Genomic DNA, 25,312 nt, shown 5'->3' with positions numbered 1-25,312 from the left:
TCATGCCTCCCATATTGCCATGTCAAGCCTCTAACCCACCTTTCCTAGCAAACCGTTGTTTGGCTATGTTACCGCTTTTGCTCAGCCCCTCTTATAGCGTTGCTAGTTGCAAGTGAAGATGAAGTTGTTCCTTGTTGGAACATGGATATTGTTGGGATATCATTGTTATCTCTTATTTACTTTAATGCATCTATATACTTGGTAAAGGGTGGAAGGCTCGGCCTTATGCCTGGTGTTTTGTTCCACTCTTGCCGCCCTAGTTTCCGTCATACCGGTGTTATGTTCCTTGATTTTGCATTCCTTACGCGGTTGGGTGTTATGGGAACCCCTTGATAGTTTGCCTTGAATAAAACTCCTCCAGCAAGGCCCAACCTTGGTTTTACCATTTGCCTACCTAAGCCTTTTTCCCTTGGGTTCCGCGGACTCAAGGGTCATCTTTATTTTAAACCCCCGGGCCAGTGCTCCTCTGAGTGTTGGTCCAAACTAGAGCCCCTTGCAGCGCCGCCTCGGGGAAACTTGAGCTTGTGATGGGCTAGGTTGGGACACCCCTGCAGGGTATAAACTTTCGAGAGCCGTGCCCGCGGTTATGTGGCAGATGGGAATTTGTTAATGCCCGGTTGTAGAGAACTTGACACTTAACTTAATTAAACCGAATCAACCGCGTGTGTAGCCGTGATGGTCTCTTTTCAGCGGAGTCCGGGAAGAGAACAGGGTCTTGTGTTATGCTTGAACGTAAGTAGCTTCAGGATCACTTCTTGATCTTTTCTAGCTTCTCGACCCTGCGTTGCTTTTCTTCTCGCTCTCATTTGCGTATGTTAGCCACCATATATGCTTAGTGCTTGCTGCAGCTCCACCACATTACCCCTTTCCTACACATAAGCTTAAATAGTCTTGATCTCGCGGGTGTGAGATTGCTGAGTCCTCGTGACTCACAGATTCTACCAAAACAGTTGCAGGTGCCGAGGATACCAGTGCAGGTGACGCAACCGAGCTCAAGTGGGAGTTCGACGAGGACCTTGGTCGTTACTATGTTTCGTTTCCTGATGATCAGTAGTGCAGCCCAGTTGGGACGATCGGGGATCTAGCATTTGGGGTTGTCTTCTTTTATTTTGGTTCCGTACTCGGACCTTGATTGTACTTTGAATGATGTAAGTTTAATTTATGTATTGTGTGAAGTGGCGATTGTAAGCCACCTTTTTATCCCATTCTTGTTCATTACATGGGATTGTGTGAAGGTGACCCTTCTTGCGACAAAACTACCATGCGGTTATGCCTCCAAGTCATGCCTTGGCACGTGGGAGATATAGCCGCATCGTGGGCGTTACAAGTTGGTAATCAGAGCCATCCCCGACTTAGGAGCCCCCTGCTTGATCGAATCGCTGGCGTTGTTTAGTCTAGAACAAAAATGTTTTGAGTCTTAGGATTATATATATCGGAGAGTAGGATTCTTTTTACTCCTCAGTCCCTTCGTCGCTCTGGTGAGGCCTCCTGACGTAGATGTTTTTGACTTTCCTCTCCTCAAATTTCACTAATTTTTTTAAGGATCACGCGGGTATCATGGAATCGTTCCGATGGTTTTGTGACGAGAACATTGTTCTTGGTGCCTCCTGACATTTAGGGGTTGTGGCAGTGTCCCGGGGAGTTGAGCTCCGAGGTGTTGTCGTCACAATTTTATCGTTGCAGTTCTGGAATACCTGAGTTTCGCCGACATCAAAAATCTCTTTTATGCAGTTTGTTGGTGAGATCACCTCGACGCCACCCAGTACTGGGGCGGGAGTTCGGGAGTATTGCCATAACTCATATAACGGATGCTTTTCGAAGGTTGAGGTACACGATTTCCGGAGTTTTCTTGGTTATGTGTTGACGGATGGATACAACTGGATCTAGGGATTGTTAGTTTGGGTGAGATATATTGCGTCCCCTGTATCCCCAACACCTGATTGCATAACCAGAAAGTTTCGGGAGTTTATAGGTGGGAATTCAAGTAGCTCTAGCATTTCTTCCCACAGATATTTGGTTGGTGATTGGGTAATCCTTACCACTTATCTGTTCCATTCGTACCTTGGTATTTCTTTCATCAATCTCTTATCAAGTGGCTTCTCACCTTAATGGACGTGTGATGTTAACTTTGGAATTCATTCGTTCATCCTTGTCCGAATGTTTATTGTGAAGACTATATGTTGCAATTTCTATCCGTTGATTCAACTTGTCTATCTGTCTATCAAGATGCTAACGGATGTCACCCTCTTCAGGATGGCTCTGCCAACGCGTCAGAATCCAGAACGCAATGATGGGAGTCAGGCAAACCCTCCGCCACCTCCTCCGCCTCCGGAGGCATGGCAAGCTATCATGGCAGCCACCAACGCCAACACTCAGATGCTTTTGCAACTCTTGAAAGAGCGCAACCAAGGGCAAGGCAACCAAGGAAATCAAGGCCAATGCAACAATCATCCTCAGTTTGCTACCCTCAACCAGTTCCTCGCAAACCAGCCGAAGTCCTTCAGCAACTATGTCGAGGCCACAGACGCTGATGATTGGCTCGTGGACATTTGCAAACATTTTGAATGTAGCAATGTCAGACCTGAGGACTTTGTCAAGTTTGCTTTGTTTCAACTCAAGGATCAAGCTGCTGAGTGGTATCAACAATACAGAGATTCCAGAGGAGGTCGAGTGATTACCTGGGATGATTTCCGCCGAGACTTCAAAGCTCATCACATTCCACAAAGTGTTGCTGAGAGCAAGTGTGAGGAGTTCCGCAGTCTCAAGCAAGGCAGCATGTCCGTGTATCAATACAACATCCAGTTTCAGAAACTTGCTCGCTTCGCTAAACAAGACGTTCCTGATGAAAAGAGCATGATCTATCAATTCAGAGGTGGCCTTAGAGAAGATCTGTAGTTAGCTCTCGTTCTTGTTGAGTCGGCTGAGTTTGATCAATTCTATAACATGGCACTAAAGCAAGAAGTTGCCCAGCTCAAGTGTGAGGCATCTAAGAAGAGAGTCAGGGACGCAGTTCAGTCTTCTTCTTCCTCACTAGTGGCAGCTACGCAACAGAAGTTTTGGCTTCCTCCACCTCCTCCGCTTCGTCAGCCTTATCAACACAAGAACAAAGGTGGCCATGGATCTTCCCACCCACCCAACCCAGGCTATCAGAACAAGTCTCAGACTCAAGCTCCAAGGTCAAGTGCTCCTTATCATCGTCCGCTCTCACAGGTGACTTGCAACAAATGTCAGCAGAAAGGTCACTATGCGAACAAGTGCTTCAACCAAAGGCGCCTTCCGTCTCCTCCTCCTGTGAGATCTTCCAGCAATGCAGTGATCAAGCATAATTCCAAGTTTGCAAAGGTCAACATGATGAACGCAGCTCAGGCAGAGGATTCTTCAGAAGTGATCATGGGTAACCTCCCTGTTAATGATATGCCTGCAAAAGTCTTATTTGATACTGGTGCATCGCATTCTTTCATTTCAAGACCTTTTGTGGCTATGCATGATTTGGTTACTCAAGTATTGCCGAGACCTTTGTCTATTGTTTCTCCGGCTCGACAAATGTCTTCTCGAGTATTCGTTCCGGATTCCGTTATCAAAATGGGAAACTATAAATTTCTGTCTTCTCCAATTGTTCTTGGTGACTCGGATATTGATCTAATTCTCGGCATGGACTGGTTTTCCAAGCACAAGGCTCAGCTTGATTGTGCTGCCAGGCAGATTCAATTGACACACTCTTCTGAGGATGTGATCATCTATGCCGCTCGTGATGAAACCATTCGACTATTTTCTCTCAATGAGAAGGGCAAGTTGAATGCCATCTCTCAGATTCCAGTCGTTTGTGAATATCAAGACGTCTTTCCAGAAAAGCTTCCGGGAATGCCTCCTCATCGGCCAGTGAATTCGTTATCGATCTTGAGCCCGTTACAGCACCTGTTTGCAAGCGTCCTTACAAGCTTGGACCAGAGGAGTTGAAGGAATTGAAGAAACAACTCAATGAACCAGAGCGTCTGGGTCTGATCAGACCGAGTTCATCTCCATGGGGTTGTGGTGTTCTTTTTGTCCAGAAGAAGGATGGCACGGACCGACTTTGCGTCGATTACCGCCCATTGAACAAGAAGACTATCAAGAACAAGTACCCACTTCCCAACATCAATGAGCTATTCGAGCAACTTAAAGGTTCAAAAGTATTCTCCAAGATTGACCTTCGTATGGGTTATCATCATATTCGCATTCGTGAACAAGATATCCCCAAGACAACATTCAGAACTAGCTTTGGTTCCTATGAATATACTGTCATGTCTTTCGGCCTTGTCAATGCTCCTCCAACATTCTCTCGAGTGATGAACTTCATCGTCAACCCCTACACAAACGAATTCGTCCTAGTGTATCTCGATGATATCTTGGTCTTCTCCAAGAATAAGAAGGATCATGCCAAACATTTGCGATTGGTGCTCGACAAGCTCAGAGAGTATCAATTCTATGCGAAGTTTTCCAAATGTGAGTTTTGGCTTGATGAAGTTCTTTACCTTGGTCATATCATCTCCACCAAGGGCACTGCTGTTAATCCAGAGAGGGTTTCTACAATTGTGAACTGGGAACCTCCTCAGAATGTCAAGCAGCTCCGCAGTTTTCTGGGACTTGCAAGCTATTGCCGAAGATTCGTTGAGAATTTCTCTAAGATTGCAAGGCCTCTTTCCAACCTCCTCTAGAAGCATGTGAAGTATGTCTGGACTCATGAGTGTGATGTTGCTTTCAACACCCTCAAAGAGAAGCTTGTCTCAGCTCCTGTCTTAACTCCTCCTGATGAATCCAAACCATTCAAAGTTTTCTGTGATGCTTCTCTTCAAGGTCTCGGTGCTGTGTTAATGCAAGAGAAGAAAGTTGTGGCCTATACCTCTCGTCAGTTGAATCCCAACGAAAAGAACTACCCCACTCACGATCTTGATTTGCCGGCAGTTGTCCATGCATTAATAACATGGAGACATCTCTTGTTGGGAAGGAAAGTAGACATATTCACCGATCACAAGAATCTCAAGTATATCTTCACTCAACCCAACCTCAACCTCAGGCAAACTCGATGGGTCGAAATGATTCAAGAGTACAATCCGAGTATTGAATATACTCCAGGCAAGGCCAATGTCATTGCAGATGCTTTAAGCAGGAAGGCTTACTGCAACAGCTTAATTCTCAAGCCCTTCCAACCGGACCTTTGTGAAGCTTTCCGCAAACTGAATCTCCAAGTTGTTCCTCAAGGTTTTCTTGCCAACCTCCTAGTCTCTCCTACTTTGGAAGATCAAATTCGTGAGGCACAACTCTTGGATACCATGGTGAAGAAGGTGAAACATGGTATTGACAAGGGCATTTCCAAATACAAGTGCTATCGCATTGATGACAAAGACACTCTATTCTTCGAGGATCGAATTGTGGTTCCTAAAGGTGATCTAAGGAAAGTCATTATGAACGAGGCACACAATTCCCTTCTATCCATTCATCCTGGAAGTACGAAGATGTACCATGACCTCAAGCAGTCGTATTGCTGGACTCGAATGAAGCGAGAAATTGCTTAATTCGTAAATGAATGTGACATCTGCAGAAGGGTGAAAGCAGAACACCAACGACCAGCTGGTCTCCTCCAACCTCTTGCTATTCCAGAATGGAAGTTTGATCATATCGAGATGGACTTCGTTACTGGATTTCCCAAGTCCAAGCGTGGGAATGATGCTATTTTCGTTGTCATCGACAAGCTTACCAAAGTGGCTCATTTCCTTCCAATCAAAGAATCTATCACAACAGCTCAGTTGGCAGAGCTATACACCTCCAGAATTGTCTCCTTGCATGGTATTCCGCAATTGATCTCTTCAGACCGCAGAAGCATTTTCACCTATAAGTTCTGGGACTCCTTTCAGAAGGCCATGGGCACCAACATTCGCTTCACCACAACTTTCCATCCTCAAACAAGTGGCCAAGTCGAGCGAGTCAATCAAATCCTTGAAGATATGCTCAGAGCTTGTGTCGTTTCCTTCGGTATGAAGTGGGAAGATTGCCTCCCATATGCCGAGTTCTCCTACAACAACAGCTTCCAAGCAAGTGCGGGCAAGGCCCCATTTGAAATTCTCTATGGCAGGAAGTGTCGTACTACTCTCAATTGGTCCGAGACAGGTGAACGCCAACTTCTTGGAAACGACTTGATCATAGAAGCCGAAGAAATGTGCAAAGTCATTCGTGAGAATCTCAAAGCCGCGCAATCGCGCCAGAAGAGCTATTATGATGACAAGCACCGTGATGTGGGTTTTGAAATCGGAGACCATGTCTACCTCCGCGTCTCTCCAATGAAAGGCACTCGATGCTTCGGTATCAAAGGGAAGCTTGCCCCGAGATACGTGGGTCCTTTCAAGATCATTGGCAAAAGAGGCGACCTCGCCTATCAACTTGAGCTTCCCTCCAACTTCGCAAACGTGCACGATGTGTTCCATGTGTCATAGCTTCGCAGGGGTTGTGGGTTTTTTTCTACCAATGGGAGCTTTCCCTTCACCGCCCCCAAAAAAAATGAAAGAAACAAACGTATTCAATAAGCAAACTCTTCATAGACAAACTTGGGGTTTGCGAGCCAAGGTAAGATCGGCTCGGGTAAAATACCGGTACTCTATTCCATAAGAGTGGAATAGGAAATTAAGATGAGGCCAAGGCGAAGATTGAATCACTTAGCCAACATCCAGAAGCTATTGGCACTTTGTTGAATCGAAATAAAGAATACCAGGGTCTACTCGATGTTAATTAGGCGTAAATGAAACTTTAGAAAAAATCTCGTAAAACAAAAAATAAAAAAAATGAAAGGATAATAAGAAAATTCCAAAAAAGGAGAACTAATTAAAAAGATTTTATTTTGATTTTCCCATCAGTTCTTTTCAATTTCGATTATCTATATATTAGTTCATTTCTATTTCTAGTGCTTCAAGACGCCTGAGCGCACTATCAACTTCGAAGAGATTGACCTCCAAGAAGATCTGTCTTATCATGAGCACCCCGTTGCTATTCTTGAAGAAACTGAGAGCAAGATTCGCAACAAGTCAACCAAATTCCTGAAAGTTAAGTGGCCGCACCATTCCGACCGAGAAGCCACCTGGGAGCGCGAGGATCACCTCCGTTCCGAATATCCGGAGTTCTTTCAGTCCTAGATCTCGGGACGAGATCCTCTTGTAGTGGAGGAGAGTTGTAACACCCCAGATGTAAAACTTCCATATTTGGCAATATATCCATGTTTATCTCCATCCAATTCCTTTCGGGGTTCCATCTTTTGGTCTCTTTTTGCTTTGTTATGTTGTTCTACTCATTTCATTGCCATGCTTACCTTGTCATATTGCATTAGTGCTTCTTGTCGTATTCCTTTTAGCCATCATATGTTTGCATCATGTGCATATCAATGTTGTGTTGTGCTTATGTCTACTTGCATTTCCATGATATGCATGCATGATATGCTGTTGCATGTTCTATGTGTGATCCATGCATCACCACCTCTCCTTCTCTTTCTTTCTTTTGCAAGTTCCATTTTACCCTCCTCCATTAATGTTCAACTTTCCCTCAATATTCTATCACCATGTCACTTACCTCTCTGCCAAATTTCAGCTCCATCTAAATTGTTTTGGTTAGGTTAAAAAATGCCTCAAGTTTGAATTATATTCAAACTTGTTTTATTTTTATACCTCTAAAAATGCCCAACTCAATTTTATCAAATAGAGCATAATTCTAGGAGCTGGAGGGTATTTTTTTTATATCTGCAAAGCTCCTCTCCTAGCCCCCTGGCTTTTTTTCTTTTCTTCAGCTGGGTATTTAGATAAACAGATTTTAGAAAGAAAAGAGATGGGAGACTTACCTCTCCTTACCTGGGCCCTTTTTCCCTCCAACTGGCCAGCCCAGCCAGTACAGCCATCCAGCCCGCGAGCAACAGGAGCATCATCTCCCCTGTACGGCAGCTCATCCACAGGAGCCACGTCGGCGCGCCGGGTGATTTGACGGCCGTCCTGCACCCTAGGAGCCTATAAAGCATGTCCAAACCCTACCCCGGCCTCCCCTCGACCTTTTCAGACCCTCTCCTTCCCTCGCCGCCGGCAGGTAAGGCTAGCCACGCCAACGCCGTCGCCCTGCCCACCATGCTCCGGCCGAGCTTGAGCTAGAGCTCGGAGTAGCTCGTCGCCGCGCCTCCGACCCCATCGGCCACCGTGGAGAGGAACTCCAAGTACCTCACCGTCTCCTACCTCGATGCACCCGACGCCACGGCCCCTGGATCTACCTCCCCGTCGTCCTCTGCTTCCATCTTCTTCTCGGTCAGGACCGCGCCAAGGTTCAGAGGTCGACTGCGTCGCCGTAGGCTCGTCTCCGTCACCGTCTTCTTGTCCTAGGGTAAGGAGGTATACCCGGCTTCCTCAATCCTCCCTCTCAACGCTGGATGATCCCCGTAGGAGATGCTAGGATCGCGCCTTCGCCATGATCTCGATGCTCCGGAGAAGCCTGAATTTTGATGTAGTTGCTGCTCTACCGTAGCGAGCTCGAGTGTTCCCCGTTCTGGATCCCCTCGCGCACCACGACCTGCTCGCACCCTCGCAGGAGAGCAGCGTCCCGCATCCCGTGCTTGTGCCGCAACTCGCCTCCGCTTAGCCTCGCTTTCACTTCGCCTCGCTGCACCTAGCCGCCATGGACGCAAGTTCATGTGAGCGCACACCCACACATGCGTGCCTGCACACGCACGATCAGTAGCAGCACTGCCTCCCAATCCCGCACCCCCGCCGGTGCTCCACTGCTCCAGTGGTCGTCGTCGTTGCCCGCCGGCGCCGTCACCATCTTCCCCGTGCAGTGGAGAAGAAGGCTCGTCCTTCCAATGCTTCAAAAAGGGCCGAGCCCCTTCCAGGTCACCTACGCATGCATAGTCCGACTGGTTGCTCCAGCGCGCTCTCTAGCAGGATGTCTCGGTTTCGATTCCCAGGCGGTGCATATTTTTTCTGGGGTCTTTTATTTGTTTTAGCATGACACTGATTGCAGGGCCCTACATGTCATCCTCTAGTAACCCCTCCCTCCTTTTTATTTTTATTTTTAGACCAGCAAGTTTCCATTTATGGCAAGTCCCCGTTTTCCATTTCGGGCAAGTCCATATTTGGAAGTTTCCAAATAAGGAAAATGTCATTTCTGTCATATTCCATTTAGGGCAGTTTTTAACTTATTGCACTTGTGATGATTTTTCTACAGCAAACCCAACATATTATATATGTTTTCGGGGTAGAAAAAATCCCACTAATCCAGTGGTGGCATTAGTTTCTGCATTTGAGCAAGTTCATGAACATGTCATTTTACATCATGTTGTTGTTTTGTCTTTAATGTGTATATTCATGCAAATATGCTATGTGGTAGTTTTGCACATGGATAGCTTCATTTTCATGTCTACTTCATGCTAGAAGTTGTTCCATGCCATGATATGTCTTTTAGTGAGTTAATCAAGCTTGTTAACATGCCAACATGAATCTGTTTTTGCCATGTCCTGAAATTTCACGTCTGAATCTGTTTATAAAACTTGCTATGTTTGCATGGATATAATCATATTTTCTGTGCCCTTTTGACTCATATTCCGTAAGGGAGTTTTGTTCTATGTCTTTAGTACTATCATGCCATGTCTTTGTTTGCCATGAGATGTTCCTGTAGCATGTAGTTTGCCAGCTCTAAACATTGCTACCTGCTGCTGTTTTGCCATGTTTAGTATTTTCTCCAAGTCTGTGAATCTGTTATCTTTTGCACTTTTGCCATGCTTGTTTGAACCTGCTCTGCGTGTGATTTAGCCGTAGCTCAGTGTTCAAGTTTTGTCAAGCATCTTGTATACATCACTGCCATATGCTTTGTTGTTATGTTGGAGTGCAGTAGTTTAGATTCGTGCTGCATTCTAGATGGCATCATGCTGTTAATCGCAGAATTGTGCCATCCTTGTTTTGCTTGCCATTTGCAAACCGTGTATCCGTTTCCGGTGATCTTTTATATCGATTTCAACCGAAATCATCTCATCTTTCCAGTGGCATACTTGGTTTGCCAAGTTGATGCCTTGTTCATCCTTTTCCTTCCGGAGCACGCTTATGCATTGCATATCACATCTCGCATATCATGCCATATTTTGCATCATGTTGCTTGTGCATTGCACCGTGATTGATTGTTGGTCCTTCGCTTGTGTTCTTGCTTTGGGTAGAGCCGGGAGACGAGTACGTGAATGAGGTGTCGGGTGGTTGGTGCGACATATGCCAAGGGATGGCTTATCATTGTGGGAGCCAATAAAACGTTGCCGGTGCCTGGAAACGGGATGAGGCGAAGACATGCATGCCGGCGAATCTTACCCAGGTTCGGGGCTCTCCGAGGAGATAACACCCCTAGTCCTGCTCTGCGGGGTCTCCGCATGATCACTAGATCGATAAAGGGTAGCTACAATCGCTCCTAGAGCTGTTGGGATCAAGGGAGAAGAAGAACAAGGCTAGCTCCTGCTTCTCTCTATCTATGGTGTGTGTGCTATGCGTGGGTGTTAACCTAGAAGCCAACTATGCTCCAAGGCCAATCCAGAAGCCAACCCTTTGCATGGGTGCTCCGGGGGGTTTATATAGGCCTACCCCCCGGGGGTACAATGGTAATCCGACTGGGATCTGGTCCCAGCCGTTAGTGTCTACGCTCGCCGGCTTCTCCGCCGGCTGCTGGGTCCCGCCGGCTGCCGGCTACTTGGTCGACAGGCCGGTCCCACCGCCTAGGGTTTTGTCGGCGGCTGCTTACTGTAGCCGCGCCTCTGATGATGAGGGCTTTGTCGAGGTGAGCATGGCTACAGTGGGCCGCCTCGGGGGCTATCACTGTAGCCTCACCTCGTCTTGTCTCCTTAATGGGGCTCCTGCTTCGAGGAAGGGAGTAGCCGGCTATACTCTTGGCCGACTAGGAAAAGCCGGGCCGCCTTCACGCCTCTCTCTGGCTGAAGGGGCCCGCAGTCCTTGGGCCGTACAGGAGTGGGTCGTGGATGACGTCGAGGCTAGCATGGCTACAGTGCCGAGCCGCACGGGAGACGTCCCTCCCGTACGGCCTCCTGTAACCATGCCCGCCTCGGGCTTCGGGGGTCGTGAGCCGCACTGTGGCCATACCCCGTCAGGTCGCCGTTATGTAGGAGTGGTTGTGGTCTTGGCCGGCTTCTAGGAGTCAGCGTCCTTCTTGGCCGGCTTCTTAGAGTCGGCCACCCCCCAGTCGTCCTAGGGAGGAGTCGGTGAGGCTGGGTTGCCTTCCGGGAGTCGGCTTTAGTGGTAGCCGGCCAGGGAAGGCGGCCCAAGTGCTTGGAGTGCTTGAAGGCCCAAAGGCCTGATAAATTTTCTGAAGAGCCAGGGGTAGTCGGCTAGGCTACCCATGGCCATTTACTCCGACAGTAGTCCCCGAAGCTGATTGGGCTTCGAGGTGGAGTGGGGTTCAAGAAGCTCGATCAGCTTCCTATCGTGACGAGCCGGCAGCTGGGAGCCGGCCTTGGTCAGGCGTGCCGCCTTAGTCGAATTCTTCTAGAGTCGGGGGGGGGGGGGGGGCGGGAACCCGCAGGTACGTGCACCGGGCCGCGGGCCGGCCTCGGGCCGTTAGCGTGCCACGTGGCCGGAAAGCCTGCCAGCCCACGCGCGTGACGGGACGTCGCTGCAGGGAGGGGGCCCGCCACGTCCGCGCCCCGGCCCAGGCGCGGATCCTTTGTATCCCGAAACTGCCCGCACGTTCCGTGCGGCAGTTTCGGCTCGCACTTATGCGTAATAAACGCGAGACGTGGGGGGAGTGGGCGCAGTTAATCCCACGTCTCCCCCCACATCCGGCCTCTTCGGCCGCGTGAGGCTATAAGTAGGGGGAGGTGGAGGGCGGCAGGCCCTCGCACGCTCCTCCTACTTCCACCGTCTTCTTGCCTTGCTCGTTCTCGCGTCAGCGCCTCGCCGTCGCGCTCTTCCTCCGCACGCTCCTCCGCCGCCATGCTTGCTTCCGCTATGCCTCCCCACGTAGAGCAGCTTGGCGGGGATTGGGATGGCTCCATCGTCCATAACGACCACATCAACTTCCTCCGCGACACCCGGCGTCTGCCCAGCGCGGACAAGGTGGAGGTCCGCCTCGCGCCGGAGAAGGAAGTCAGGCCGGCGCCGCGGGAGGGCGAGCGGGTGGTCTTCCGCTCGCACTTCCTGCGCGGCTTCGGCCTGCCAGTGAGCGCCTTCTTCCGCTCCTGGCTGGAATTCTATCAGCTCCAGCCGCACCACCTCACCCCCAACGCGGTGGTGCTGCTGTCGGCCTTCGTTACCCTGTGCGAGGGCTATCTTGGCGTCCTCCCCACCCTCGAGCTCTGGGGGGAGTTCTTCCAGTCGAAGCTGGGCACGCGCGTGCGGGGCGTGCCGGCTCAGACCGGCGCCTTCATCGCGTCGCGGAGATCAGGCGCCGACAACCCCTTCCCCGTCACCACGCTGATCCAATCGGTGAAGAAGTGGCAGAAGTCATACTTCTACGTGCGGAGCATCGCTCCCCGGGGCGACTACCTCAACCTGCCGGCCTACGTGGCCGGCCCACCGGCGGGCAGGCTGCCCCAGTGGTCCTTCCGGGCCGTGACGCTGTCGCAGGGAGGAAACGCCGCCATCGCCCGCCTGCGGGTGATGGTCCAGTCGGAGGGCCTGACGGGGCCCGACCTCCTGGCCGCGTTCGTCACGCGCCGGGTCCTTCCGCTCCAGAGCCGGCCTCATCTGATCTGTCAGATGAGCGGCCAGCTCGATCCGAGCCGGATGTGCACCAAGGAGATGCCGCAGCCCGACGCCGCCGACATGGTGAATTACCTTGCCAACTGCCAACTTTCCGAAGACTGGCAATTCGGCAAGGAGCCATACAGCCGCGCCAATCCTCCGCCTACGGTACGCTCCCCTCGTCTCTTTCTCTCTCTCTCTCTCTCTCTCTCTCAGCTTTGTCGCCGAGTTCCTCTAGGCCGACACTAACTCAGACGGCTTGCTCTTTTGACAGAGTCCTCTGCTTCGGCCGGCCGGTGGGGCAGACGTGGAGCGCCGCTTCGTCCCCGACCGGACCGAACACGACCAGGAGGACCCCGACCTGGGGGCGGTCCATATGGAGGATGCCGCCGAGCCGGCCGGCGGCCAAGCCGGCGGCGAAGCAGGCGGCTCCGGGTTCACCGCTACCTTCGACGACTGGCCGGACGAGGACGAAGCCGTCCCGCATCGCCAGCCGGCATCCGTACGCGGCGCGGGCTCCTCCGACGCGCAGCCTGCTCGGGGTAGAGGCCAGAAACGTCGCGCCACCCAGGGCATGTTCGGTAGCCGGATGAAGAAGCCCAGGGGTGGGGCGGCGGCCACCAGGCGGGAAGAGGCGGCCGCGAAGGCGGCTCGCTTCCGCAAAGTGGTGAAACAGCCGCAGAATGTGTTGGCGTAAGTTCTCTCTTTCCATGTACTGTCCTTCTTTCTTTCCTTTGGTGGTTCTTGAATCTTCGTCTTCTTTTTCAATGGTCAAAGCTCCGCTGTCACTTGAGCGGGCGGCTGCCGGCTCTGTCGTCGAGTCACCAGGGGGCTCTGGGAGCACCACCCGCCGCGTGGATCCCCGCGCCGCCCTCCTGGAGGCGACGGAAAGGAACACGCGGGAGGCGCGGGAGGAGCAGGAAGCGCGGGAGGCGGAGGCACGGAGGGCAGCCACCGCCCAGGCAGCTCGGGAGGAGGAGGCGGCGAAGGCGCTCGCCGAGGCCGCAGCCAAGGCCCAGGCAGAGGCCGAGGCCGAAGCGGCGGCAGGGGAGGCTTTGATGGTCACCCCCCTGCGCACCATGGCGCCCGGGGACGTGGATCCCTCGCCAGGGGGAGCCAGCGGTTCCCAGCCGGGGCTGGGAGGAAGCGGCGACGACGTCGTCATCTTGGGGGAGGCGCCGGGGCCGACTCCTCCGACTAGGGCGACCCAAGGCCGCCAGCCTGAGCCTGCGCCCGCACAGTCGGCGGAGGGCGAGCCGGCCGCGGGGGTTGAGGTGGCGGTCCGGGTTCCGCCAAGCCGGCGTGCAGGGAAGGCCGCGTCTGAACCGCAGAAGGCTGCGTCGGAGCCACAGCCGGCCGTGGGCTCCAGCTCGTCGGCCCGAGACGCGGAGGCGGCCAGCGCTACCTCGGGGTGGACGCCGGGTGGAGGGTCAGCCGTGGTGAACGTCGCTGCACAAGACGTCCGGACCCGGCTGCAAAGCCAAGCCGCGGCGCTGAGGCAGTTCACCGACGAATTCCTCGCCACGCGGGCAGCCATCCAGGTTAGTATTCTCATCTTGTTCTTTCTTGAACTTGATTTCTCTCGTGGGGGCGCATCAGCGCACCCACTGGGTGTAGTCCCCGAGTTCCGAGTCGGCTGCTGAGTAGGCGGCTTGGAACTTCTTGGAGATTTTGTTTTTGCTGCTTTTGTTCTCACGTCGGTCTTCTGTCCGTCTTGCAGGACTACCACAACCTCCGAGCGGCCGCCTTCAACTCCCAGGCTCGGGAGCTGACTCAGAAGACCGCCGATCTTACTGAAAGCCGAGGTATGTGACTTGATCTTTATCTCATGTGGGGGCGCGTCAGCGCACCCACTGGGTGTAGTCCCCGAGATTTGGGCCGACTGCTGAGCAGTCGGCTCGGATCTTCCTTGATGATTTCTCATTGTTCTTCTTCTTCTTCTATCTCTGCAGCGGCCAACGCCGGTCTGAGGGCACAGCTGGGGGAGTCCCAAACTGCTCTTCGTGCCAAGGACGCGGAGCTCGCCGCCTTGGTGCAGGAGCGCGACCGCCTGGTCAAGAAGCTGGCCGACCAGGAGGAAGGCCACCAGGCGGCGCTGAAGGCTGTGCAAGATCGCGAAGCCACCCTCCAGGCCGAGTTCAAGACGGAGGCGGCCGGCTGGGCAGAGGCCAGGCAGACTCTGGTCTCCGGCTATGGCCAGATCGAGGATCTGGTTTATGGTAAGTCGTCTACCCCTTCGTCCTTTCTTGCCATCTGCCATTTTGACTTGTTTTTCTGATTTTGGTGTTTTTCTTTCCTTTTCTTCTTCGCGCAGAGTACTTCCCCGGCTATTCCACTGCCGCCAACCAGGCCATCGAAGCCCGTCGCCAGGCGAAGAGGCAAGCCGGCTTCGAGATCTCGCCAACCGCCGGCCGCTCGCTGGAGGAACAGCTCCTGGCGATCCAGGCTCGCATCCAGCCGGCTCACAGGCTGCTCCGCCGGCTTCAGCGCACGGGATCGCAGGTCTTGGCCGCCCTCTGGCCCGGCCAAGTGGTCCCTCGCACCCCCAGTCGGACCGCCGACTGGCTGGAGGTGGCAGTCGGCCGCTTCGAGGCTTGGAAGGCGTCAGCGGCTCGCTCCGGCGCCAGGCGGGCGCTGGAGTTCGTCAAGGCCTGGTATCCCGGCCTGGACCTGGACCAGCTGGCGACCTGGCGGCAGCAAGCCGACACGGAGCTGGAGCCGGCGGCCGGCCATCATTCGGCGGGCTTCAGCGATCGCCGACTACACCGACACCAACGTCTTCGCCCCCGAGGTGGACGACAATGGAGTCGCCCAGCCGGAAGATTGGTTCGGGCTGGACCCGGCGTATGGCGAGGACTCGGCGGAGGAGATCGACTCCAGCGACGAGGGCGAAGAGGAGGAGGAGGAGGGTGAAGACGCCGAGCCGGTTGGTGGAGTAGCCGGCCAGCCTGACCGCGCCTCCAGCACTATGTCACGTGCGAGTGCGTCTCCTGCCGCGGGAGGTGGTCAAGCCGGGACCAGCTAGGCGGCCACTCCTTCAGCCGGCGAGCTGCCTTCACCGACCAGCTCGGTCTCCAAGTCGCGCCTTAGTCTTCTTTCTTTTGTTTTCCTGTCTTGTTACTTTTGAACAATGTTTGGTTAAGTCTGCAAAATTCCACCCACTGGGTGTATTCAAACTTAAGTCTGTTGCCGGCCTGTGGGCGGCTTTATGTATATAAGTTATGCAATCGGTCTTTCCTTGTACTTTCGCTTTTTGTCCTTCTGCTTTTTTCCTTTGCCGCCCTCCCTTGGTTGCCGCCTCCCTAGTCAAATAGTTGCTCTGCAATCTGTAGCCGGGGAGTGCCTGGCCGATTGGGGAGGGGGAAGTACTTTTAGCTCTGCCGGACTTAAGCTAAGTTTTTTAGGAAGCCGGCCACCCGGCTGCTGTGACAGCCGGCAGGCATATATGGAGGCCGTCTTTTTGCTATATAGGTTAGTTGTTCCTTAGCCGTTTTTCGTGTGGGCGTCCTTTCTGTCTTCTCTCTTGCTAGTCGGACAGTCAGTTCTTTGAGCTGCGACTTTCAACAAGAGAGGACTTGGGAGCCGGCGCACTACTTTGCTGACTTCGGGAAGAACTTAGAATATAGCTCAAGGCGGCCAGTCCCCGGGCCGACTAGTCGGACCCGGTGCCGGACAAGAATTCAAAATGTAATAATACATTCATGGATATGACACTCGTCATTCATAGATAAATAAAAGGCAGTCCCCGAGTACTGTTCGGGGGGCCTGTTGGTTTGTAACTTAATACAAAAGGGGTAGCGTGATACATATTGCTTTTCAGCTGTAAAATCGTCTTAGGAGGTTTGCGTTCCATGGTCGCTCCGACTCCTTGCCGGAGTCGTCTCTCTTGCGTGCTCTTGGCTTTTGCGCGTCGATCAAGTAGTAGGAGTCGTTGCTGAGTGCCTTGCTGACGACGAAGGGGCCTTCCCAAGGGGCCGAGAGCTTGTGCAGGCCGGCTGTTCGCTGGATCAGCCGGAGCACAAGGTCGCCCTCTTGCAAGGATCTTGGCTTGACCTTGCGGTTGTAGTAGCGGCGCAGGCCTTGCTGGTAGATGGTGGACCGGCTGAGGGCTAACAGCCGGCCTTCTTCCAGTAGGTCGACGCCGTCTTCTCTTACTTCTTTAGCTTCCTCCTCCGTGTACATGGTGATCCGAGGCGAGTCGAACTCGATGTCTGTTGGGATGACAGCCTCGGCACCGTACACAAGGAAGAATGGAGTGAAGCCAGTTGACTTGTTGGGTGTAGTGCGCAGACTCCAGAGGACAGCCGGCAGCTCTTCGAGCCAGCAGCCGGCCGATCGCTCCAGTGGTACAACCAGTCGGGGCTTGATGCCGGAAAGGATAAGTCCATTTGCTCGCTCGACCTGGCCGTTTGACTGCGGCTGGGCAACGGACGCTAAGTCCAGTCGGATGCCCTGCGTCACGCAGAAACGTGCCAGTGCGCCTTTGGCGAAGTTCGTGCCGCTGTCGGTGATGATGCTGTGCGGCACGCCGTACCGAGTAGTGATGTCGGTGATGAATGTCACGGCAGTCGGCCCGTTCAGCTTCTTAATTGGCTTGGCTTCAATCCACTTTGTGAACTTGTCCACAGCAACGAGTAGATGTGTCAAGCCACCGCGGGCTGTCTTGAAAGGGCCCACCATGTCCAGTCCCCAGACGGCAAAAGGCCAGGTGAGGGGAATGGTCTTGAGGGCAGAAGCCGGCAGGTGTTGTTTGGAACTGAAGACTTGACATCCTCTGCAGCTCTTGACTATTTCTTTAGCATCCTCCAAGGCAGTCGGCCAGAAGAACCCATAGCGGAAAGCCTTGGCCACGAGGGATCTTGAGGCGGCGTGATGGCCGCATTCGCCTTGGTGGATGTCTTTGAGGATTGCCACTCCTTTTTCTGGCTCGACGCAACGCTGGAAGACTCCAGTGACACTGCGCTTCACAAGCTCCCTGTTGATTATTGTGTATGCTGCGGCTCGTCGTTGCACTAGTCTTGCTGCGATCTCATCAGCCGGCAGCTCTCTGCTGACTAGGAACTTGAGGATGGGCTGGGCCCATGAGGGAGCTGTGACTTCTTCTGCTGTTAATGTGGCCACCATGACTCGGGTGGGTGGGTTGGGTGTTGCATTGGAGTCGACCACCGCTTCTTGTGTCGTTGCAGTCCCCGGGCCGACTGCTGCAGTCCCCGGGCCGGGTTCTGAAGTCCCTGGGCCGGGTGCGACTACGTCAGTCCCCGGGGCAGTCGTCGAAGTCCCCGTGCCGCCTGCGGGATTTCTTGAGCCGGATCCGGCTGTTTCTGGCGCAGGCGGTACGAAGATGGAATCCGACTCTGGAGACGGCTTGATGGACGGCTTGAGGAGGCGCTGGAGGGAGACGCCAGTCGGTATGGCTTGTCGGGTGGAGCCGATCCGTGCTAGGGCATCTGCTTGGTCGTTGTCGGCCCTTGGCACGTGAAGGAACTCGCACCCTTCGAAGTATCCGCTCATCTGCTGGACGAGGAAACGGTAGCTTGCCATGTTTGCGTCCTTGGCGTCCCAGTCGCCAGATGATTGCTGGACCACCAAGTCTGAGTCGCCGTAGCACAGGATCCGGCGTATGCCGAGTTCTTTGGCTAGCCGGAGCCCATGTACGAGCGCCTCGTACTCGGCCACGTTGTTGGAGGCGGCGAAGTGGATCTGCAGCGTGTACTTGAGCTTGTCGCCTTTGGGAGAGGTGAGGACGATGCCGGCTCCCAAGCCGGTGCACATCTTGGACCCGTCAAAGTGCATCCGCCAATGGGTGGAGTCGGGAGCCGGCGGTAAGTACTGGGTCTCGGCCCAGTCGACGAGCAAGTCGGCCAATGCTTGCGACTTGATGGCGGTGCGGGGTTGATAGAAAATCGTGTTGGGCGCCAAGGCAATGGCCCATTTGGCCACCCGGCCGGATGCATCCCGGCTGCCTATGATCTCGGCGAGTGGGGCAGTGCACACGACCGTGATGGGGTGCTCTTGGAAGTAGGGCTTCAATTTCTTGGCAGCGAAGTACACCCCATAGCACATCTTCTGGTAGTGCGGGTAGTTTTGCTTTGAGCTGGACAGTACTTCGCTGAGATAGTAGACCGGCCTCTGGACCAGCTGGGCTCGGCCTTCCTCCGGGCGCTGGACCACAACAACAGTGCTGATGACTCGGCTTGTCGCGGCGATATAGAGGAGCATGGGCTCCTTCTCAGTCGGCGCAGCCAGGACAGGCGGAGTGGTCAACATTTTCTTCAACTCATGGAAGGCTTGGTCGGCTTGATCATTGCACTCAAAGTGAGCGGACTTCTTCATGAGTCGGTACAGGGGGAGAGCCTTCTCTCCTAGTCGGCTGATAAAACGGTTCAGGGAGGCTAAGCAGCCAGTGAACTTCTGCACATCTCGCAGCTTGGTGGGAATCTCCATCCTCTCGATGGCTTTGATCTTGACAGGGTTGCACTCAATGCCGCGTTCGGAGACCAGGAAGCCTAGCAGCTGGCCGGCTGGGACTCCGAACACGCACTTCTCGGGGTTGAGCTTGATCTGGAATCGGCGCAAGTTGGCAAATGTTTCCTTCAGGTCCTCCAACAAGGTACCGCGCTTCTCTGTCTTCACCACAATGTCGTCTACGTAGACGTGGGCATTTCTTCCGAGTTGTTTCAAGAGACATTTCTGCATGCAACGCTAAAAAGTGGCACCGGCGTTTCTCAAGCCGAATGTCATTGTCAGGTAGCAGAAAGCTCCAAAGGGTGTGATGAAGGCAGTCTTCAGGCGGTCAGCCGGGTCCAACTTGATTTGATGATACCTTGAGTATGCATCCAAAAAACTTAACAGCTCGCATCCGGCTGTGGAGTCTATCACTTGGTCAATCCGTGGCAAAGCAAACGGATCCTTTGGGCAGGCCTTGTTCAAACTTGTGTAGTCTATACACATGCGCCACTTGTTATTCTTCTTCAAAACCAGAACTGGATTGGCAAGCCATTCTGGAAAGAATACTTCCATGATGAAGCCGGCTGCAAGGAGCCGGGCTATCTCTTCTCCCACGATTCTTCGCTTCTCTTCTGATAGTCGGCGGAGGGGTTGCTTGACCGGCTTCGCATCAGCTCGGACATGTAATTTGTGCTTGGCGAAATCCTTCGGGACACCCGGCATGTCCTTTGGGGACCATGCAAAGATGTCTCGATTCTCACGGAGGAAGTCGGCGAGCTCGCCTTCCTATTTGCTGTCCAAGTTCGCCCCAATCACGACGAACCTCTCCGGGTGCTCCGGGTCTAGAGGTATCTTCTTCGTCTCTTTGGCAGGCTGGAAGGAGCCCTGCGCATCACAGTCCTTGGGGTTGGGGGACAAGGCCGGCTGCTTGCCGGCCATGGCCACAACCCGTTCCAACATCTTCTTCTCTTCTGCCACCACGAGGGACTCGGCCAGCCGGCTGCTGGCCATGGCACACTCGATGGACTTCTTGTAGTCGCCGGCTACCGTGATGATCCCCTTCGAGCTCGGCATCTTCATATTCAGGTAGGCATAGTGGGGCACAGCCATGAACTTGGCCAACGCTGGTCGGCCAAGTAGCGCATGATAGGGGCTCTCCAAATCCACCACCTCGAACCATATTGCTTCCCGGCGAAAGTGATCTTTGTCTCCGAAGAGAACATCCATTTTGATCTTGCCGATTGGAGAGCAAGATAGGCCGGGTACGATACCATGGAAGACGGTGCGGCTCGGCATGAGCTGCTTTGCTTTGATGTTCAGCTTGTCCATGGTATCGCGGTACAGTATGTTGATACTGCTTCCGCCGTCTATCAGGACGCGGGAAAATCTGGCAGCTCGCCTCTCCGTCGCAAGGGTGACGTCCAAGACCATAGCAAAGGAGCCAGGCGAAGGCATCACCTCTGGGTGGTCGGCCTGGCTCTAGCTGATGGGCTTTTCCGACCAGTGCATGAACTCGGCGGTGCTAGAGGCGACTGCGTTTACTTCTTGGTGCTGCCGGCGTCGGCTGCGCTTGTCGTCGACTTGACTTGTGAAGACGACGTAGGCGTCGTGCGCTTCGGGGAACTCGTCTTGGATGGCGCCGACTGCCGGCCGGGCCGCCGGCTGCTGGGGAGCTGGAGGCGGCGGGCCGGGAGGCGGAGGCGGCACCATCCCTTCGCCCTTGGTGATGCGGGTGAGCCAGTGGCATTTCCGTGACGTATGGTTGGACGGCTTCGCGCCGCTGTGGAATTTGCAGGGAGCATCGAGTGCTTGTTCGTAGGAGAAGGACGGCTGCCAAGGCGGCCGGCCTCCCTTCTTCTTGGGAGCGGGCCGCTCTTCGGGCTGCTCGTCTTCAATGGTGGCCACCTGCCGACTGGAGGAAGTCGGCATGGGGCCCTTGCGCTTGTGGTCGTTCTGGTAGGGGCGCCGGTTAGGGTCGCCAGCCGGCGTCTTGGGAGCCGGAGCAACTACTTTCCCTGAGGCGTCCACTCGGAGCTCGGTCTTCATGGAGGAGTCGGCAGTGGCATACTTGTCGGCGGTGATCAGCAACTCATCGATGGTAGCCGGCTCGTCGCAGAGGAGTCGGTGCTTGAGGAGGGTGCCCTCTCGGCACCCGGCGGTGAAATACTCGATGGCCTGGACCTCGTGCACTCCCTCGCAGGAGTTGCGGAGCTCGGCCCATCGCATGAGGTAGTCGCGGGTCGACTCGTTGGGCCCTTGGACGCAGAGGGAGAGCTGGCGAGGCTTGGGAGGCCGCTTGTAGGTGCTGGTGAAGTTGCGGACGAAAACTTCGGTGAAGTCCAGCCAGCTGTTGATGCTGTAGGGCTTGAGGCTGTTGAGCCACGTGCGCGCCGTGCCTTGCAGCATCAAGGGGACGTACTTCACGGCGACGCGCCGATTGCCGTTGGCGATGCTGACGGCTGTGGAGTAGTCGATGAGCCAATCTTCCGGCTTCACTGAGCCGTTGTACTTGGGTGTGTCTCTGGGGAGCGAGAACCCTTTGGGGAAGGGCTCGTCGCGGATGCGGGGGCCAAAGCATGGCGGGCCGACATCGTCTTCTTCTTCTAGCGCCAAGGATCGAGCAAGGCGGTCGATCCTGTGGCGGGCGTCGTTTTCTCTGACTCCTTCTCGGCGGCCGAGTCGGTCGCCAAGAGTCGGATGGGTGACAGGCGGTGGAGTGAGGCGTCTTTCTCTTCGAGGCGGGGGAGGAGGCAGGTTTCCCTGGTGCTCTACAGCTCGAGGGCGGCCATCCGCGTCGCGCTCGATGGTAATGTGAGTCCGGCTGCGGCTGGCAGCCGGCTCCTTGTCTTTCTTCTGGCGCGCACCGCTCGCAGTCGACGAGCGGGACGTCGCAGCATGCTCCCGGTGCGGGGGATGGCGATCAGTTCGGGCGCCAGCTTCGTGCCGTTCTGCAGCCGCGTCGATCAGCTGTTGGATCCGTCTTGTCATGTAGGGGAGCTCGTCGGCTCCCAGCCCATTGAGCTCCTCTGCAGCCGCCTGAGCGGCTCGCAGATTCTCGAGCGGGGTGGCGTAAACGGGGCGATCTGCGCCCAGCATGCTGGCAACGGCTGCGCCGCGCTTCTGGACGAAGCCGGCTCGGCTCGGGCCGCTAGGCGGCGGCATCCCGAAGGCGGCGCGGTCGACTTCGCGCTGGTGGGCCTCGGTGAGGCGTCTCATCGAGGCTATCTTCTTGCCCTCCGCGATGAGGGCAAGGCGGCGTGCCTCCAGGGTCTCGGCGTCGGCGTCGGCCGGGATGGGGGCGGAGAGGTCGTGCATCGCCGCTTGCTGAGCGTCGCGGGCATTCTCGCCCGAGTTGGAGACGTGGCTGATGACCAGCACTTCGGTGACAGCGCTGCTGCCGCTGTCAGCTCTAGGGAGGGGGTCGTCGAAGACCACCACGTCGGAGGGGTAGGCGTCGAGCGACGCGGTGTCGGAGTCGATGATCATCGGGTCGGTGGAGCCGACCGACTCCATGTCCGCAGCAGGCTCGCTGGAGACGTGAAGTTGGTCGAGGAGGCTGACGAGGCGGCTCTCGGGGTAGTCGGTGCCTGCGTTGGACGCAGGCTTGTCGGAGATGCGAGTCTCGCCGAGCAGATCGGCGAGGCGGCTCGCTGCGCAGGCGTCATCGAAGCCTTGCAGCGCGTCGAGGCAAGCGCCATCGGGCGCAGCAGGCTGGCTGCGCTCGCGGGGAAGGAAGAGGGTTCCCGTCCAGAACAGGTCTCCGGACGACGGTGCACCTGGCCCCACGGTGGGCGCCAAATGTCGGGTGGTTGGTGCGACATATGCCAAGGGATGGCCTATCATTGTGGGAGCCAATAAAACGTCGCCGGTGCCTGGAAACGGGATGAGGCGAAGACATGCACGCCGGCAAATCTTACCCAGGTTCGGGGCTCTCCGAGGAGATAACACCCCTAGTCCTGCTCTGCGGGGTCTCCGCATGATCACTAGATCGATAAAGGGTAGCTACAATTGCTCCTAGAGCTGTTGGGATCAAGGGAGAAGAAGAACAAGGCTAGCTCCTGCTTCTCTCTATCTATGGTGTGTGTGCTATGCATGGGTGTTAACTTAGAAGCCAACTATGCTCCAAGGCCAATCCAGAAGCCAACCCTTTGCATGGGTGCTCCGGGGGGTTTATATAGGCCTACCCCCCGGGGTACAATGGTAATCCGACTGGGATCTGGTCCCAGCCGTTAGTGTCTACGCTCGCCGGCTTCTCCGCCGGCTGCTGGGTCCCGCCGGCTGCCGGCTACTTGGTCGACAGGCCGGTCCCACCGCCTAGGGTTTTGTCGGCGGCTGCTTACTGTAGCCGCGCCTCTGATGATGAGGGCTTTGTCGAGGTGAGCATGGCTACAGTGGGCCGCCTCGGGGGCTATCAATGTAGCCTCACCTCGTCTTGTCTCCTTAATGGGGCTCCTGCTTCGAGGAAGGGAGTACCGGCTATACTCTTGGCCGACTAGGAAAAGTCGGGCCGCCTTCACGCCTCTCTCTGGCTGAAGGGGCCCGCAGTCCTTGGGCCGTACAGGAGTGGGTCGTGGATGACGTCGAGGCTAGCGTGGCTATAGTGCCGAGCCGCACGGGAGACGTCCCTCCCGTACGGCCTCCTGTAGCCATGCCCGCCTCGGGCTTCGGGGGTCGTGAGCCGCACTGTGGCCATACCCCGTCAGGTCGCCGTTATGTAGGAGTGGTTGTGGTCTTGGCCGGCTTCTAAGAGTCGGCGTCCTTCTTGGCCGGCTTCTTAGAGTCGGCCACCCCCCAGTCGTCCTAGGGAGGAGTCGGTGAGGCTGGGTCGCCTTCCGGGAGTCGGCTTTAGTGGTAGCCGGCCAGGGAAGGCGGCCCAAGTGCTTGGAGTGCTTGAAGGCCCAAAGGCCTGATAAATTTTCTGAAGAGCTAGGGGTAGTCGGCTAGGCTACCCATGGCCATTTACTCCGACATGAGGAACCTGTTGAGAACGCTTACGAGGATCAAGCTTTCGACAACTCTGAGAACTTTGCAGGCAAGATGACCATACCCTCGAAATCACTTCCATCTTTGCTTGCTAGTTGTTCGCTCTATTGCTTTGCCGCGCTACCTTCCACTTGCTATATCATGCCTTCCATATTGCCATGTCAAGCCTCTAACCCACCTTTCCTAGCAAACCGTTGTTTGGCTATGTTACCGCTTTTGCTCAGCCCCTCTTATAGCGTTGCTAGTTGCAGGTGAAGATGAAGTTTGTTCCTTGTTGGAACATGGATATTGTTGGGATATCATTGTTATCTCTTATTTACTTTAATGCATCTATATACTTGGTAAAGGGTGGAAGGCTCGGCCTTATGCCTGGTGTTTTGTTCCACTCTTGCCGCCCTAGTTTCCGTCATACCGGTGTTATGTTCCTTGATTTTGCGTCCCTTACGCGGTTGGGTGTTATGGGAACACCTTGACAGTTCGCCTTGAATAAAACTCCTCCAGCAAGGCCCAAACTTGGTTTTACCATTTGCCTACCTAGCCTTTTTCCCTTGGGTTCCGCGGACTCAAGGGTCATCTTTATTTAAAACCCCCGGGCCAGTGCTCCTCTGAATGTTGGTCCAAACTAGAGCCCCTTGCAGCGCCGCCTCGGGGAAAATTGAGGGTTGGTTTTAGTTGTACGGACTGCTCATCCGGTGTGCCCTGAGAATGAGATATGTGCAGCTCCTATCGGGATTTGTGGGCACATTCGGGTGGCTTTGCTGGTCTTGTTTTACCATTGTCGAAACGTCTTGTAACCGGGATTCCGAGCCTGATCGGGTCTTTCTGGGAGAAGGAATATCCTTCGTTGACCGTGAGAGCTTGTGATGGGCTAAGTTGGGACACCCCTGCAGGGTATAAACTTTTGAGAGCCGTGCCCGCGGTTATGTGGCAGATGGGAATTTGTTAATGTCCGGTTGTAGGGAACTTGACACTTAACTTAATTAAACTGAATCAATCGCGTGTGTAGCCGTGATGGTCTCTTTTTGGCGGAGTCCGGGAAGAGAACACGGTCTTGTGTTATGCTTGAACGTAAGTAGCTTCAGGATCACTTCTTGATCTTTTGTAGCTTCTCGACCGTGCGTTGCTTCTCTTCTCGCTCTCATTTGCATATGTTA

General features: G+C 54.5%; 1 long non-coding RNA gene across 1 annotated transcript; it reads left to right on the top strand.

The window, feature by feature from the left end:
- The first annotated feature begins 8,064 nt into the window (after positions 1–8,064).
- LOC120975765 (uncharacterized) lies at positions 8,065–24,653 on the top strand. Its single transcript, XR_005771281.3, has 3 exons — positions 8,065–8,382; positions 10,205–10,230; positions 24,150–24,653. It is a non-coding gene; the product is annotated as an uncharacterized lncRNA (long non-coding RNA).
- Positions 24,654–25,312: the final 659 nt, after the last annotated feature.

The sequence above is a fragment of the Aegilops tauschii genome, chromosome 3 (assembly GCF_002575655.3).
Source record: "Aegilops tauschii subsp. strangulata cultivar AL8/78 chromosome 3, Aet v6.0, whole genome shotgun sequence".
NCBI classification, from domain to species: Eukaryota; Viridiplantae; Streptophyta; class Magnoliopsida; order Poales; family Poaceae; genus Aegilops; species Aegilops tauschii.
The sequence above is the reverse complement of the archived record's forward strand: the minus strand, read 5'-3'. Positions and strand labels throughout refer to the sequence as shown.